Consider the following 19,245-nt stretch of genomic DNA (forward strand, 5'->3'; position numbering starts at 1 on the left):
AAATTATCATCTCACAGATTCAATATTCCTTTCCTGTAAAAGATTTTATTGCTGAATAGTTCCTATATGGAAGATCATCTTTACCTCCAGAATTTTTGACTTTCAGTATGATTTACTGTTTCAGCCTTATGGTTTTACCACAGCATTGTTTCAGTCTCATCCCAAAATGTTTATACTTCTTTCAGTACCACTTTTTATATCCTGCCATTTATTTGGAAGAGGAAAAAATTATCAGAACACATTCCATGTTTCTCTGGCAAAAGAGCTCTTGACCTGTGAAATGAAGTGTGGAGCAGGTGTGAATGAACTGCAGAAATCTCAGGGCTAGAGGGCTTCATTTTGGAAAGTGCTTGGCAATCCAGTCTACTTCCAGCACAGCATTTATGCATGTGCTTAATGTTAAGCACACAAAGGAGATTTTGTTGGGTAGAGTTTGCTGCCAAAGCCCTGCTGAGTAGCTAAGCTGTTCATTCCTCCCATCGCACTTACTCTGCTTTTAACTAAGGAAAAAACAGATAAACCAAACCTAGACTTCTGGAAATATATTTAATCAAAAAAGCACTGTAGCAGCTTATTAATTTTTGCCTCTGATAGCCAGTGTTCAGTAACACTACAACAGTCATGCTAACCCCTTGAAGTGGAGTATTTAATCCCTTGTCATTGCCTCCACGCCATCATGCAGGGCTCTCCCTGCCTTCTTGGTGGGGTTAAAACAACTGTGAGAGGCCTGTGTGTTTATTTTGGCTTGTTAGGAGCTGCAGTGCTGATGTGAACCTTTGCCTACTAGTTTTACAGTCAAGAACACAAATTCTCAAGGCTAGGAGAGATCCTGAACGTCAGAATCTAAATTGGTGTGGCCGAACAGATAGTTAAGAGATGGATATCATATGTGAATGCAAAATGTAAAGGTCACCTTTCTTCTCTACCCATCACTGGAAAAGCTAGTGACTGGGTCCAGCTTTGGATACACTTTTATGTAGATGCAGACTAACTGGAGGCAGCTGCCAGAAGGCAAACAGGATGAATCCTAGAAAACATGAGCTGTGAGAGAAAGCTGTGAGATTTATGGACAGCAGTTTTAAGGAAGAGTTTATCCTGGTCTGTAACCTACGTGGAGGGACAAATTCCCCATCTTCAGCCTTACCATTAAAACTCACCTCTGTGAGTGTCAGAGTTTCTGTGACTCCAAGTCCTCAGTGACTGTAACAAGGAATGGATGCAGCATGACACCCCTTGTATCATCTTTTGCAAACAGATTGTAATCACATATTTTAAGTGAAGATCGTCCACCAAGATTCCATAAGAACAGTCATAACAGTGTGAACTGTTGTACACGAGCTTCCAGTTTATTCTCCTAGACTCTTAACAGAGAGCTGAAAACACATTTCTTACAGCTCAGAATCTGCCATGGCCTGAAACTGACTTACGAATCTGGATTTTTGCTCTGTAGCTTCTTCATTCCCTCCCCTTGCAGCGTAACATGCTCCCAGCGAGGCTGCTGGAGCTGCCCACGCCGGCCCGGCTCTGGGAAGGTGGAAGTCATCCGGAGCCTTTCACGTAGAGCTTGTCTCCTGCCCCTGAGCCGCAGGCAAAGGAGTAGTTGCTGCTGCAAACAAGCTCTGTATTTCCTTTGCTTTTCCTGCTGCAACCTGTAAATGCTTCTCTGAGGTTAAATGGAAAATTTTCCTCTCCAATAAAATATCAGTGTTCAGCTTTTTATTTCCTTGAGAAAAGGAAATAAACATTCGCTTTGGTACAAACTGTGGTTTTTCCAGATCTGGAAACAGTAACAAAAGAAAAAACAAAGGACTGCTCACCTAGTCCTCATTTACTTATTTACTCTCTTCTCCTTTTCTGTGACATAACCCAGCTCTCTCCTTTCTCCTTATGGAACTTTTAATTGCATTTATTTTCCCAGAGATTTGGGATTAAAATAATGATAGCTTTGGGGTTTTAAGTTCCTAACTAAATGCAGGTATGCTATTAGGAGCCTAGTATTTGGCACTTTCATTCTATACAAAGGTCACTTAAAAATGTCATGAGAGCTGGAAGCTTTCCAAAACAGGAAAAGTGCAACAGAACTGATAGTGTTGAAGGCAAAAACAATAGGGCAGGTGCTACAAATCAGCACAGAAATAGAGCGCTTTGGGATATTGGTGTCCATAAAGCAATCCTTGGTGTCTCCAGGAGATTTTAGGGGGAATATGAATTGTGTAGTCTCAAGGTCTTTTTTCTGTCTTACTGTAAATTAGTTTTTCTTCTTTCCTAAACTTTTCATGGGACAGATACTTATGGAACGATCTAGACTGAGGTACGATGCCTGTGTCTTGAGCTGTGCTTTCACATTGAGAAACAAGTGCATTTGCCATTTCCCTGGCTTGTGTATACACTTAATCTAGAAATATCAGTAGCCAGATGCTGGCATATAAACAGCATTATTTAAAGCAATCAGGTTGGCCTAGTGCCCACCCCAGGTAATGAAAACCTGGCTGATTTTCGAGGGCCACACTCACACTCTTCTCCGGTCAGGCGCTCTTTCTGTGAGTGCTGTAAGGCTCTGTCTCACGTCCTTTCGCCTGCATCTCCCGAGGTGGTGGGAAATGCCTGCATGGGGGATTCATCCTCCGGTTGCTACAGACCTGCCAGCATTGCCTGCCTCTGCCCTGCCTGATGTCTCCTGGGGCAGGAAAAGCAAGCTCGCGTGACAAGAGCCTGCCTCAGCCCTGGTGCTCCCACAGGGAGCACTGAAGTCAAATAAAAGCTGCGTCTGGACTCCGGATACCATAGCTGTTACCTTGGACTGGGCAGAATTTGGCAATTTGAGATAGAAGGCATCTCCTGGTGATGTATAGCTAAACCTGGGATACTGTACCCTGCACCCTGGTCTTTTCCACACAGAGTGGAGCAGAGAGGAGAGGCGAAGACACTGACTCTTCTGCAAGGGAATCTTTGTCCTTGCTGATATCTTAGGTAGTAACTTTGAACTTCCCTTGGCTGTTTTAGGTAAGTTCATTTTGGCAGCAACCGTATTCCTGCAAAGTGAATTCACACCCATCCAAGGGCCCAGCACATGGCCTTTGCTGCTGTTTCACACAAAAACCTTGTCACCTATTAGGACAGTTTCACTAGACAGCAAACATGTGGCTGAGCAATTCAAGAAATGGCAAAGATTTGTGGAGGGGGATTAGGCTGTGTTATTAAAGCAATTGCACTTCATAAGAAGTCCTCACTACTTACCACATTTTTTCAGAGAAACAACTTGTTATGCTGATTAACACTGTGCTGTACAGAAATTGCTCCACTGTGCCTTTTAAGATGTTGTTACCTTCCCTAATTTTCATTTTGGATTAAAGATGTTCTGTTGATGTCTGGGATACAAAGGAGTGAAAGGTTAGCACTGAAGGGGTAATCAGTCAGAAACAAATAGGCTGATGCCATGAAAAAATCGCCTTCAGAAATCCTGGAATTTGGATGTAATCAAGCTCTTTGTTAGGGAGACAATTAGAGCATATCCTTGCCATTTCAATGCAAAACGTTGTGATTGGCTATTGGCCATCGTGCTGCAGATGGGAAGCACAAGAAAATGATGTTATTTGGACTAAAGGGCACAACAACATTGGGAATAATGCAGTCCCTGAGACACTACAGAGAGAGAAAGCTGTGTTAGACACCGTTCACACAGTATTTTCAAAGGAGACTGCTCTTTTTACCTTTCAAGTAGCAAATCAGTATTTAAATATATTTTCCTCAAATGTTATGAAAATTTTTAAAAGTAAAATTAGGAGGAATGCCATGCTTTGGGGATTAGGAAGGGTGGGGTGAATGGATTACAGCTGGATTTAATTTCAGGTCCTCAGTGGAGTATTAACTGAAAGTATTTATTTGAAGTATTTTTCATATTATTTGCTATAATGTGATCACCAGCATTGTTCATACTATTTGTGAGAAGTGTAAGGGAGAGGAAAAGGGTTTTCTATTCACTTCCAAGTGAACACACTCGCTGGCACACTCTCTTGTGGATAAGACTTCCTTAGAAGAGGCTCCTCTGCCAGCAATCGGGTTAAAAACATTGCAAGAATTGATCTTGTCCTTTAAGCTTATAAACACGGTGTCACAGTTAAAGCTACAGGAGGAGACATCTACAGTGGAGCTGTGGGACATGCCAGCTAAAGCACGGCCTGTATCAAGTTTGACAGAGTTTAGGGTTTCTTTGGGAAATCTGTAGACATAATTACCAGAAAGGAGAGATATTTAATGTATCTAGCTACTGTACAATACTTATATATGCCAACAATAATCTCATTTATCTCTCAGATCTTCGCATGAATTTCCAGAGCTGAAATCTAAAATACATATGCATGTTTTACTTGGAAGCTCTGCTCATTTGTTATGAAAAAAATCTGTGGCACAGTGAAGGTGGAGCCCTCAGTCTCCTTATAGAGAATCTCCTAGCAGAGGGTCATAGCTTTGTATAGCGTTGTGCCACCTTCTTGTATCTTGTACTGTATAGTGTTCAGAGTTTTATAGCCTACTGACTCTTACAGATTTGTACAGGCCAATTCATTTAAAAGGAATTCTAATTCCTTCACAAACCTCCTCTCTTTATGAACAGTGGAAAAATAAGACTACAAAGCAATTTGACACTGTAAGACATAACATTCAAGGCCCCTAATTACCCAGTTAACACAAATGTTTTCATTTAAGTTAACAAGAGATAGAGCAGTCAGATTAAGAAAGGTTAGGTGCATAAATGTCTGTGCTTTCCAGATAGGATCTGAGTCCTCTGGCCAGGGTCACAGGAACCAACATTAAGGCTCTCCCTGGTGCTTCCTTTTTCTGGGGATTTTGATGTAATCAAGAAGCATCATCACAGTTTATCCTGGCTCTGTCTCCAGTTGGGCAGAGAGCATGTTGTGAAATAAAGAGGCAATCGTTACAGTCTAAACTAACGACTTTAGAAAACTTGTGTCAAGGAAGAGGAATAATTTTAAGATTATATTCCCTCCCATGTTTTTTAAAGAATGGGGCCCTATCTGAATAAGTAATTTCAAACCAATCTCATGTTCTTCTACACAGGGTGACAAGTCTTATGGATGGAAGAACAGCAGTAGTAGTCACTTCTGTCGACTTCCATAAAGCTTTTACAGTAAACCCAAAGACATGTTCATAAACATGCTATAAATTTAGGATAGATTAAGCTGCTGCTACAGAGAAGGGGTACAAACTGATGCAAAACCCATACTTGGACTGTCAATGGTTCACTGTCAAAGTGGAAGGAGGTATCAAGTGGACTTGTGCTGGTCCAGTCCTATTCAGTCTCCTCAGTAATAACCATGATGTTATTTATAGATTGTACAGAGATGAGAGGAAATGCAAGCATACCGGAGGGCAGGGTTCAAATTCAAACGGTCTCAACAAACTCAGGAAATAGTTTGAAACAGCCAGGGGGACATTTAAGAGGGAAAAATGCACTAGGCGATATCAGCAGGAGCACAAATACCAGATGGAGAACAAGCAAGAACTGGTACAAACACTGAGGGTTCATAGTGGATCACACACTGAAAATGAGTGGCAAACATGGCATTACTGAAAAAAGGCAAACCTCATACTGGGATGCACAGTCAGGAGGATAGCCAGCGAGCCGCGGTTATCTGCATGCTCTGCTTGTCACTAGTAAAGCCTCCAGGACGCATGCTATCGTGCCTAGTTCTGTGTAATGCAGTGCAAAATGATTGGATCAATGGAGAGACTTCAGAGAAAAGCAATGAGGCTTTAAAATGCTCTAAATGGAAGCATGAAATTACTAGGGAGAAGGTATTCAGGGAAGGGAGACTGGCCAAGGGCACGGAAGAGTGTAGTGACACACCAAATTCCTTGGATAGGTGAGATGTGCAATATATGTAGATCTACACACACATAGACATGCACTCACACAGAATTATCCATTAATACACATGGTTTTAGTCACAGCCAGTGACACAGGACCAAGCTGCTGTGACTACTCTTCTCCAACAGTGAAACTGTCCAGGAGTCGATGTAGCTGAGACTAACCTTACCTCCGCAGTGCCTGCTATGAGAGTCACCATTCAGTGCATCTCTTCTCAGCTTCCCCAGTACACGTTCTCATAGGTCAACAGCTCGGTACATAAAGAAAAAGAGGCAAATTGAACAAGAACTATAGCCAAAGAGTAGATTACTCAGAGCATGAACAACATTCCTGATTTCCTTCTACTACTTACAGTTTCTAACTGATTTGTCATATGAAATAGGAGATTGAAGTTGCTTGCACTTGAAATATATTGTCGCAAGATACTCCTTTGCTCAAGGTATATAAGCAGCTGGACGTTAAACAGTTTGAGAGAAAAAAAAGAAGACAGAAAGAGAGAGAAAACCTGAAATAAGTAAAAAAAAAAAAAAATCTTAAATCTGTCATCATTTCAGAAATGCTGAAGTGCTTGTGAAGACATTGTATCTCCTGAGAAAACTATGCTTCTCACCCTGTCACTGTTATGGAGGGAGTGACCAGATGGTGATTAAGTGTCATCTTCCCAAAGCTTTTCTAGGACCAGCGAAGAATTGCTGTATTGTTCTTGGATACAAATTTCAGATTATTCACAGCGGCCTGTGAAAACAGTGGAAGAATGTGCTTTTTTACTTAATTTTAACTGTACTCAAGCCAGAGTTCTTTCCTGATATCTATATAATAGCACCAGGTCTGGATTCCCAAAGCAGGAGTTGCCGATATGATACCTGTGAGCCCTTTGAGGACTGGCAGTCACAGGTTGAAGACATGTTGGACTAAAGATATTTTCAAACTCTGCATCAACACCACCTCTTCTATCTGAAACCAGCTTGGAACCCACCCTGAGAGCTCATGGTGGTCATCATAGGGGTGTCAATATGACTTATGTCTTTGATGTAAAGCTGTGCTATCAGAATGAATATCTTAAAATATAGTTAAAGTGATAAGAAAAATGGCCAAGATATTGTTTCTTGCTGCTCAGACAAATTCATAGTCACCTATGCTGTTGTCAAACACTGCTGCGTATCTACTGGGTGCCCGCTGGCAGCACACCTCACCTAGAAGGACTGATGGGGGACTATCTCCAGGCACTGGGGGAATAAATCATCATTCCTGAAAAACACCCAGCATTGAAGATGGTAATTAACCCAGTCAAAAATGGCATTCTGAAAAAAACCCTGCAGTGCTGGAGCTGGGCTGAGTGGCTCCATACTCCCCAACCATGCTGTGCACTGCTCCAGGTAGCAGCCACAGCCCCTTTGCCTCTTCCACACGAGATCCCATCCAGAGCACCCGCAGACCTTCTCCTCTTACGGGCAGAGGTCTGGCACGTGCCCACACTCAGGCTGCAAGCGCAGTTTCTGCTGCCTGACTGCATCCATGCCTCATCCAGGAAGGCTGGGGAGGGAGGGATTCGGCAGGGTTCCCCCAGCAGCCTGCAGCATCCTGCTCTGGTGGAAACACTGCCTTTGAATCTATTTTGCCAATAAAACCAAAACCACCAAACAAAAACAATCCTACACAACATTTAGTTGAGTGGTCTTAAACCACAAGGGGATTAAAGCGCATCTTTTCTCCTTTCTGCCTATAGCTCAAGCTTGTTCCTCCTGGAAATCCACACTGCTCACAGTACACTGTCCCCCCATCTGTTTTTACCAGACAGACAGTCCACACTAGCCATTCTCCACCTCTTCTTCTAACTCCTCATTTTCCATAGCTATTTGAATGACTGGTTTAACTTAATTTCCCACTAATGCACCTTCATCTTGATCAGCAGAGAGGGAAAGAGAACAGGATCTGTCTGTGCTTGCGTGAACGCTGAGTGTTTCAGTCTGTGCTGCTCTGTGTGGCTGGCCACACGTATAGGTGTATGCACAGCATGCGTGTGCGGGCACGCGCGCCTTTTGGGAAGACAAACTCAGCCTTGCTGCTGAGCGTACCTGGGGCATGGAGCTGCGGCAGCCTCACCTCTGAGGGGCTACTGAATTCAGCGACCCCAAACAGATGTCCCTGCTCTGCCTTCTGTGACTCAGCCATGCCTTTCCCCATTTCCATTCCTCAGTCAGGCCCTGGTTTAACAATGAGTTTTAACATGTACATTACTTGATCTCTGTCTAAGTGGACTGTTGAATTTAGCACTACTCTCCTCTTGAACCCTGGCCTCTGATCTTCTCAATGCAGCGTAGGCATCTCCATTTGAAATACCTCCCTATATAGTCCTTGGAGAATGATAAGCACCTTTAGGAAACAGTTTAGCTGACCTCTTTTAAATGTCTTCTTTAGTTGATGAATAACAGCTTGGAAGCATCTGCTTTTCTTCACTGACTGTTAAGGGATATACGTTGTTGTCCAGTACTTGATGTAACAGCTCACTGAGCTGAAGGTTTATTAGCTCTCACCACTGTTTTGGCTAACAGGTCCGCAGCTGATCTTTCTTTGGTGGCAGACCTCCAAGGAGCACCCAGCTGGAGAGTGGTGGTGTGCTGGTGATGCAATGAAAACCCTCCCACATTTCTGATTGTGTGCCAGAGATGACACACCATGATACCCATCTGGAAGATTCAATCCATGTTCTCTAAACAGGATCAACTCTGTTAACATGACTGAAGATCATCTATTGAGATGAGCGAAGGTGACCTGCTTCCTTCCACTCGGATGTGAAAGCGTGGTCCTGATCACATACAGGCATATGTCTTTAAGTGTGGTAGTGTCAGTTCATTTGCCCCTGCGTGCGGGCTGCTGCCTTGCTTCCTGCTCTTTCTATGGATTTGACAGCCTGCCCTGCTTCTTGGGCTAAGCAGTTGGGCAGTACTGATGGCTGCTTTCCAGTTGGTTTCCTATCCTAACTTGAAAGTAGCTTCATCTTGTTTGCAATCGTAGTGTTAGGAATATGTGTGGGAATCTGGGGTGGTGAGGAGGCGGGGGGGGGGAAGCTAAAAGGTCCTTCTTAACTAAATGAAACAATATGCTGTTGTATTGTCATAACATCATTTGGGCTCCCAGGAGACCCTCATGAATCTGACAAACACTCAAAATGCTGGAAGCAAAACTTAACTTTGAATCTTTGTTCCTCATTTGTTTCTAAAAATATCGCAGTTTTTCTACTCACAAAATAGTGACAGAAAATAGCAACAAGATTCTCAAGCTTTATTTATTAAATCAGGAAATTACTCAGTACTCTCCTGAGCAGTCTTCGCTTTTTCTTCCCCTTCTCTTGGTAAGTCTGCAGAGAGTACTTTCAGCAGATGGAGAAAGGGTGAAACATAGAAAGGATGTTAGAGTTCAACAACAGCATGCTGCTTATGTCCCAGAGAAAAAGGGGACATCACCTCAGGGACTTGAGCTGAGCATCCACGTTATGATAACATGGTGGAACATTCAGACCCAAAGCCAGGCAACGGGAATGTGACCAGCGTCACTCCCAGGTGTGGTGCAAGGAGCCACAGCCAAGAGGAAGGGAACTCTTTTTTCAGTAGCAGAAAATTCTCCAAGCACCATCTGGATTTGAATAGAAGTACTCGTTAAAGGAAATAACTTATAAACGATGACACTATCCTTTGTAATTTACATTCCTTTCCACACACATCCTTTTCATAACACACAAACATACACACACATAGAGTTGATGCATTCCTACTGCTTACAAACCCATTGATAAGCTATAACTTTTTTTAATCTTGCAAATTTATGAGAAGTCTCTCAAGCTGTGAGGAAGAGAGAACATGGCCAAAAGACAGAAACTGAGGTGTCCCCTTTAGCATCTAAATATGAGGTAGGAAAAGAGGATAAGTTTGCTTTCCTTAGTTAACCCAAGCAATCCATTAGCTTAAAATGCAATAATTACTGTGTTTGACTCCTCTGCAATGATTTATGGGGAAGAGGTGAATCTGAAGGCATAGCAAGAGTACATCACATCTTAAGACCTTTCTTCTGATGCTTCTGTATGACATATGCCTAGTCTTTGGTCTTACAAAAAGCCTATAGAGTCTCATAAAAGTGAGGTCAGTAAGAGGCTGTGGAAAAGTAAAAAGACTCAAGAGGATTTATTGCTATAACCTACAATACTAATTGAAACAAACCTGCTTTCTTTTTCTTATTTATTTTATATCAGTCCATAGACTGTAAGACAGTTCTTCATCCCTTCTGGGACTTCATCTACAACTTCTATAAGAAAGACACTCTATTAAAATGTGTGATGTTTTTTCTCTAAATATGTTCATATTTGCTCTCCTGGATGTGACTAGCACCTCCACTAACAAGAAATAAATAAGATAATTTAAGAGAACATTCCTGAAAAGGATGCTTTTTCTGACAGGGTTATCTTGTTTGCTAGCAATATGAAAGCAGAGCCGTTTGTTATCAGATCTTCTGGCTAAAAGTGAATGACATTTGTAACTCAACACAACAATAGAATGAAGCCAGGACTAGCACCCTTTGCGTTAGCTTCTGCTAACACAGAGAACAGTTTCTGCTCCAAGGAGCTTATGGTACAAGGAGCTAGAGTATCACACATGTCTCTAAGAATGCAGATTTACTGCTGTATGGCAGCTAAATAGTAATGGAGAAAAAGAAGTAAAATTGAATTGCTCCTTTGGGATTCACTGGTTGTAGCTGAGAGAGATTCTGAAGTAAATACAAGCAATTTCCACAGGCTGGAGAAACTTCATTCTTGCACAGAGGTCAGGCTGTACACTCCTCTTTGCAAAATGGATTCCATGCATATTATCAGAACTTATTTCCATTGGGGTTTGTGTCCACTCCCTGGCCAGCATAACCAAACTACAGTACCTAAGTTGGTGAATATCCAAAAATGTAAGATGCAATCACTGGTAGCTGCTAATCACAGCACTTGGGAAGTGATTCTCATTTTGGAAAAAACAGACTAGATCTGAAAGACAACATGAACTCTCCCCCACTATCAGCACAGCTTTTGCTGTTCTCTCATCTTCTCGAGTGGATCTGATCTGAGTTTGTGCATCCACAGCAAGGCAAACTACTTTTGCTGTATCATTTTCACAACTGAAGATTCACCAAGGACAGTCTAGTCACATTCATACAGGTGGAAACTGGAACAGGACAATTTGGTCACCACAAGTGAATGGTAGCTGTGGCAGACAGGTGAAAGGAGCCATGTGTCAAGATGTAGAGGGGAAAATAATTTTGTATCTGTCATTTTGTAAAGAACCCATGGTCAGAATATCTTGCATTGACTTGTTTGCATTTTGAACGCACGGAAAGCTTATTGTTTTTCTTTTTCACCTCAGTCAGCATGACAATCTGTCTCCCAAGACACTTACTTAAGGAATTAGCTCTTAATCACATAGAAAAGTTGACATTGATTCAAAGTGAAGGAAGAAAAGTGTTTCTGTGAAAAGAAGAGTATTTTCTATTTTTTCTATTTTTCTACTATTAACCCTAACAGAATGACGTGCTCTGAAGTCTGGCTCTGTAGGTACTGGGCCAAAAACCACCTCAGACAATATTGGTCTTCAGTGTGGTCACTGAGCATACATAGTCACCTGTAACAAACAATAGCAGGAAATCTAACCCTCAGGCAACGGAAAGCTCCACCATATGAAATCCAACACATGTATTGTTTATTTCCATATTAAGCATGATACTCAAGATGGATGAATGGTGGAACAGTAACTCTATGTAATGTTTATAGCCAGGAAATAAAAGCTATTTATAAAAGCTAAATAAAAATACTTATTTTTGTCCAACATTAAAAGTTCCTGTATAAAAAATGGTGAAATACATCATACTCTTTTTATCCTGTGTATGTACTCCAATCAAAAAAAGCAAAATAATGATTAATGGTATTGCCCCATTTGTTAGAAAGTAGTACTGTTTAAACTGAAAACACTCAGAAGAAAAAATAATTTTTGAATGTTCTCACTGAACAAGAAAAGACAGAAAAGAATTCTTACAAAAATCCCGCTTATGTTCAGCACTGATTTTATACTTTCCAATATACTTCACTTCAGAGTTTCATGCCAGAGTCTTTTCTCTGTCCAGGCAAGGTAACTAAGCCCTCTTCCTTGCTTGTGAATTGTGTTACTGGCAGTAGGTTATTCCTTGGCTCAGGTTTCCCTCCCACAGACTCTGCAGGTGACAAGTTTGGGCATCTTGTGCTAAGGAAATCCTGGGGCTAAGGGTTTCAGGGATTTAACTTGGATAACTGTTTCATGTTGTAACTTTTTGTGAATTTTCCCACATAACTCTGAGGTAGCTGTTAAAAATATGATCCAACAGCTGTGATGGCCTCCTGTGTATATAGATTTGCCTTTGGTTTTGTGCAGGGGTCTTTGAGAGTGTGGGTTTTCTAACGGGGAAGCATATACACATGGGTATATAACAATGTCCTGTGAACCTGAGAGGGAATAGAGCAAATAAGGTGATTCCTTATTACCAAATTTTCCTTTGAAGAAAGCAGCTTTGAATTAAACTGGAGAGGCCACAAACTCCAGATTATGGCAGGCTTGGAGATAAAGTTCGGTGGAAGAATGAAACAAACCTACACTACTAATAATTGAAAAGGTTAAAATGCTTTGATGAAAATAAAAACAACACTTGTAAAAAGGTCTTTTACTGTTCCAAGACACTATCACCTAAGTCTACTGATAGCAGAGACCACTGCAGAAATACTTATTTTAATATGTATGGATGCTTATATGAGGCAGAACAGCTAATAACAGAGCTAATAAGCCATATTAGATTTCTATGTAATAAAGGACAACAAGGGACTTTAAAGTTTTTTCTTAAAACTGGATTTGTCCTTGCAAAGACTAGGGGGATGTTTGGAATCACAGAACCACAGAATGGTTTAGGTTGGAAGGAACCTTCAAAGACCATCTAGTTCCACCCCACTGCCATGGGCAGAGATGTCTTCCACTAGATCAGGTTGCTCAAAGCCCCGTCCAACGTGACCTTGAACACTTCCAATGATGGGGCATCCACAACTTCTCTGGGCAACCTGTTACTCCAGAGCTGGATGCAGTACTCCAGGTGGGGTCTCACCAGAGCAGAGTAGAGGGGCAGAATCACCTCCCTCAACCTGCTGGTCACACTTCTTTGTATACAGCCCAGGATATGATTGGCTTTCTGGGCTGCAAGTGCACATTGGTGGCTCATATCCACTATTTTATCCACCAGTATCCCCAAGTCCTTTTCTGCAGGGCTGCTCTCAATCAATTATTACCTCAGTCTGTATTGAGATGTGGGGGTTGCCCTGACCTATGTGCAGGACCTTGCACTTGGCCTTCTTGAACCTTGTGAGGTTCACATGGGTCCACTCCTCAAGCCTGTCAAGGTCCCTCTGGATGGCATCCGTTTCCTCTAGCATATCCAGTACAAAATCCAGACTCTGTTGCAATAAGTCTCAGGAAAGATCTCCCATCTGTGCTATATATTGGTCTCTTGACTGTGGTCATCTGCTGTTGAAATATCTCTGAATGCGGCAATGTCAGAACAGGAGAAAAAGGAGTACTTAATACAAAATTATTGATGGACAGAGACCATCAAAATGTATTTTGGAGGTGGTGAGGTGTCACGTCCCAATTTCTCAGGAGGATGCTCGGGTTTGCCGATTCCCAGGTCGGGATTAAGGTGAAATGACACCAGGAATCCTTTAACTCACAAAACTCAACTTTTATTCGCTCACAAAAAGAATTGGCATGAAACTATGTCAGTAAACGATGTAACACACGCTAACTATATCTCACCAAACATATACTACAGCCTTGCTTATGTGGGGATCAATTCAGGGAAGAAAATAAGGAAAGCCCTCCCATTGAGTCATGAGGTTCAGAGCAGACCCCCTTGCTTTCTAGACTCCTTCTCAGAGAGGAGCCTAGGGGCAGCTGGATCCACTCCTAGTCCCAGACTTGGTCAATGGTTTATGTCTAAAGGGATGAGGTATAGGAATTACGGAAAAAAGAGAGAGAGAGAAAGAGAGAGAGAGAAAGAAAGAGGAAAAGAGAAAAATTTCACCAGCCCTGGGTCCAGCATTGGTCCAGCCAGTCTAGAGGTCCAGTCCTGGAGGGTGCGCGCACGTGGGGCTTCAATTCGTGCCCTTTTATCATCTCCTTGCCCCTCCTTTGGGCGGGCACTTGAACTCATTAGGCTAATTAGGTGTCATGTGCAGTTTGTGTTTTCAGAACCTTCAGGAAATGGGTTGGTGGGCTTGGGGGGTCGTTTGGGGGAGTAACTTCTCCCTCCCTGCAGGTACAGCCATTCTTTGACGTCTGGCCATACCCGATGAGCTGCCCCGCTCAGCGTACCAGGACAGGGAACTGTGCGTCCTCCAGCAGGCCCTCCCCGTCCTGCTGCTGACCGGCTTCGCCTTCTCGCCTGCAGTTCCTTGCTATGCAGGGTTCGTTGTTAGGCAGAGTTCGCCATTATGCAGAACTTGTCCCACCACAATGTTTGAGGCATTAACTGTTTCAGTCTCTCACATGAGGCCAAACTTAATCTGTTGTAACAGAGTTAATCATCCATGAGTTTTTTGACAAACATTCGCTATCATTCGTAGAAGAAATGAAGACAAGGTGCATGACATATCAATTGGTGGACATGAGCTGCCACTTGCCATTACTAATAGCAGGCAACACTAGTGGTAACTTGTCAAAGTCTCTGCATAGCTCCACCTTATCCAACTATGGAATATTTTCCTCCTCTTTACCCCAAAACAAGCTAGTGCATAGACAGTCTTCATTCATACCCAGCTTTTTTTCCAAAAGCTTCATTTCCTAGTTTGCTTTTGATGATTTTCTTAAGTTATCACCTTATTGTTCTGCTGTGTCTACTGGAATTTTTATAAACTATTTTAAAAGACTTCTGAGACAACATGTTGTTGGAGGAAACTGGAATATTGTTCTGCACCCGGATGTTTACAGCTAGCTGCCTTTTATGTAGTACAGAGGCAGAAGAGGTTAACTACAGACATGATGCCACCATAGAGGAGGGTGATTTCCTAAAGTGCAGATCTAGCACTTGTTGCATGCCATTGCACAGGAATCCCATCTCAGAAATACTTAACTAGGCCTCACCATTTCATTGTCATCAGCCCCAAACATGTGGAACCCTGATATTGTCCAAAAACACAGTACTTTGGACCCCTTTAATTTTGTCTTCTGGTCCTTACATCATTGCCAATGATCACATTTTCAAGCTTCCTCTGCTAATAGTTTACTGGTTATTTTTTTGTTGGTTTTTTTTTTTAATGAAACTGAGGCTCTTGGATGTTAACACTACTCACTATAGGAGAGGCAGTTTTAAGAACAGAGGACCAATGTAATAAAACATGGTTAAACTGAATTTAAAAAAATATGTGCAAAGCAAGCTGACTGAGTCCACAAATACAAAAGCCAGACAAAAAATACTTATATATATATATATATTTAACTAGAGGGTCATGTGACAGCATTGAAGGTCCACATGAGTCTTACTGAACTGGAAGCTCTATTAAAAAAAGAACATAGTATCTACCTTTGAAGTTAATGTTTTGTCTATTATTTCTAGCCAACCCTTCCCCAGGCTCCAGAACGCCCAGTGTATATTTAAAGATGAAGGCCTACCAAGTATGACAAATCTAGGGGAATTCTCCTTTCTCTCTTTCTCTGTTTCAATTTACTCTGTGTGTTTGTGCATTTTGAAACAGTATGCATTGAGAGTATATTTGAAAGGTCCAGCAATATGTGATTTAGATTCACAAACTCTCACTGAAACACAACAGTTTGGGAAAGGAAGTGGAAGAATTAGATTAAATTATAGAAATCTAGAATAGCTTTTGGACGTAGAAGAAGAACATTAAAAAAGCCATGAATGAGTTCAGCCTACATGTTTTTCAACAGACTGCATACATAGTGCTTGTTCCCAAACTCTCCTGGGGCAATGGGACTGAACACCCCTGAGGTAGCTTGCCACAGAAAGACAAGAATTTGCAAAGTCAGGTGTCCCATAGACATGGCTATATCACTGTTCCTTATAATACTTGGCGGGGATAAAAATCTCCTCAGGTCAGTCCCTGGTGAGAAATGGCACAGACACCCTGACACTAAATACAGTCTTTTGTGGCTACATTAACCTTATCTGTCAGCACAGGAATTTGGTTTGTATTGCGAGACAACTCCTGCATTTACAGATTTTTTTTTTGTTTATTGTGCAATTCTTTTTCCCCAGGTGCCCAGGGAGATGGTACTTGCACCTAGCAAGGCTGGCTGCCCCAGGGATGGTGGCCAGGTGCCACCCTGCAGGACCTCCTGGGTGTATAGTGTCACTGTCCTTTCATTGTGTGGGAACCATTGGCACCTTCCTTCATCTTCACTGCTACCCATTCAAGTACTTGGGTCTGTGAAGAGAAGGTCACAAAGCATGTAAAAAAACTTCAACTAGATTCATGTGCTAATGCAAACCATCATGTTAAATATTCTGTCTTCATATACCCATTTTTTTATAGCTGGTTCTCTAGGAAAGCTCTGAGCTAGTTTGCCCTCTCCAGTTTAATATATGCTTGAAGGATAGGTGAAATCAGAAAAAACATTTTGGCAGAAAATAAATTACAGGTTATAAAATTCATTTCCTATCCAACAGAGAAGTCTCCAGAAGACTAGGCAAAGCAGCTACATTTATTATAAAATGCTGGTTTTTCATTTGTATGTGAGAGGAAAACAGTAAATCAGTGATCCTACAAAGTCATGTACTTTTCTTGGTATTTTAAATATGTATTAAATAATCATGTGAATGTTTCCATGCCCAGGATTAAGGTTTATGTTAAAAAGTCACATGCATCCTAAGCCAGGGACCTCTGTTGATCATACTTATTCTTTTATTTTAAAGCTGTTTTGTGGAAGATGCAGTTAACTGAACAAGACTTACAAAGCCTTTGAAGTCAATAAACTGTATTACAGCAGATTTCTGTTGAATTTATTTTGGTGGCTGATTAACTTACTTATATTCATTAAGAATTAGTGCTTTCCAACACTAATGACATGACTCATTACCACACAGAAAACCCAGCATGGAGCTGAGAAACAGGACAATTTTTAGTATTCTGAGAAAGTTTATAGCTCAGCATCCCACAGTTACTACCTGTAATTGGACAGGCGAGTACTCCAAGGCCCTGACAATCAAATGACATCTAAATGATTTGCTTTTCAGCCTCCACTCAGAAGGTACCTAGAACTTGTAACAATATTTGCTGGCTTGCGATGTACTGTCCATTTTCCACCCTGCCAGTTGCAATAGGGGCATACAGAAAACCTGTAATGCGAAACAGATAGTTTCATGGGGGAGGAAGGGGTAGTATTTTGTTTATATAGTCTTAAAAGTTTGAAACTACGTGAGTGGCCTAAAAACCAATGCTAATACATAGCTTTATTTTCTTCTTCCATGTCTTTTTTCATTGAATGGTTGTCAAGGGTAGAAGGGCACTGAACTTGCTTCTAAAAAGAAATGCGTGGTAAATGAGGATGAAGGAATGTGTAGGTTGACAAATAACTAAAAGAATCAAAACCAAAAGGCCAAATTTTAATGCTACCTTCCTCAAGCATCTATAATCCTTAGTGACAACTCTAAAGTTTTTTTTCAGCTTAAAAAACACGTTCTGAGTCATCACTCTCACTTACTGTGTGCCACTGCTATTCTTAGTCATCTGTGCAACAGCCTGACTTACTCAGGGTGGATACAGTGCAGAGTGGGACAAATTTCCCCATATATTTTTTTCTCCAAGCATAAGTCATCTCTGGCCTATTATTAGGATGCATATGCCCAGTGCCTATTGAGACATCTAATCCTTATGGCCACCCCTGGAATGACATAGCAGATAATGCAAAGCTTGGCACTGGTGTAAGTGGTATGGGAAGTAGAAAATGGCCCTCAGCTCACTCTGCTTCTACACAGACCTCCTGAGAGCTGCTGGTAAGAACAAGTCATCTGGGTTGGTGTATTGGTTTTGTTGGCAAGGTTTTGGTAGCGGGGGGGGTTACAGGGGTGGATTCTGTAAGAAGTTGCTGGAAGCTTCCCCTGTGTTCGAGAGAGAGCCAATACCAGCCGGCTCTAAGACGGACCCGCCGCCGGCCAAGGCCGAGCCAATCAGCGATAGTGGTAACACCTCTGTGATAACATTTTTAAGAAGGAAAAAAAAAAAAGTTGGGACAGGCAGATTCGGCAGCCGGAGAGAGGAGTGAGAACATGTAAGAGAAACAACTCTGCGGACACCAAGGTCAGTGAAGAAGGAGGGGGAGGAGATGCTCCAGGCGCCGGAGCAGAGATTCCCCTGCGGCCCGTGGGGAAGACCATGGTGAGGCAGGCTGTCCCCCTGCAGTCCATGGAGGTCCACAGTGGAGCAGATCTCCACCTGTAGCCCGTGGAGGACCCCACGCCAGAGCAGGTGGGTGCCCGAAGGAGGCTGTGACCCCGTGGGAACCCTGCGCTGGAGCAGGTTCCTGGCAGGACCTGCGGACCCATGGAGAGAGGAGCCCACGGAGCAGGTTTTCTGGCAGGACTTGTGACCCCGTGGGGGACCCACGCTGGAGCAGTGTGCTCCCGAAGGACTGCACACCATGGAAAGGACCCACGCTGGAGCAGTTCGTGAAGAACTGCAGCCCGTGGGAAGGGCCCACGTTGGAGAAGTTCGTGGAGGACTGTCTCCCGTGGGTGGGACCCCACGCTGGAGCAGGGAAGAGTGTGAGGAGTCCTCCCCCTGAGGAGGATGAAGCGGCAGAAAACAACGTGTGATGAACTGACCGTAAACCCCATCCCCGTTCCCCCTGTGCCGCTGGGGGGGGTTGGTAGAGAAGCCGGGAGTGAAGTTGTGCCTGGGAAGAAGGGAGGGGTGGAGGGAAGGTGTTCTGAGATTCGGGTTTTTTTCTCATTACCCTGCTCTGGTTGATTTGTAATAAAGTGAGTTAATTTCCCCAAGTTGAGTCTGTTTTGCCCGTGACGGTAAGTGGTGAGTGATCTCTCTCCTGTCCTTATCTCGACCCACAAGCTCTTTGTTATATTTTCTCTCCCCTGTCCAGCTGAGGAGGGGGAGTGATAGAACGGCTTTGGTGGGCACCTGGCAACCAGCCAGGGTCAACCCATCACAGTTGGATTCCAGCTGGCAAGCTAGAAGTGCAAAGTCTACAGCTTACCTTCTGTGTGTTGAGTCATCTAGGCTTTATTAAGAGAGGAATGTATAGGTTATCCATACAGTGTTTTAAAAGGTTAAAAAGAATGGT

The sequence above is a fragment of the Aquila chrysaetos genome, chromosome 4 (genome assembly GCF_900496995.4).
Source record: "Aquila chrysaetos chrysaetos chromosome 4, bAquChr1.4, whole genome shotgun sequence".
NCBI lineage: Eukaryota > Metazoa > Chordata > Aves > Accipitriformes > Accipitridae > Aquila > Aquila chrysaetos.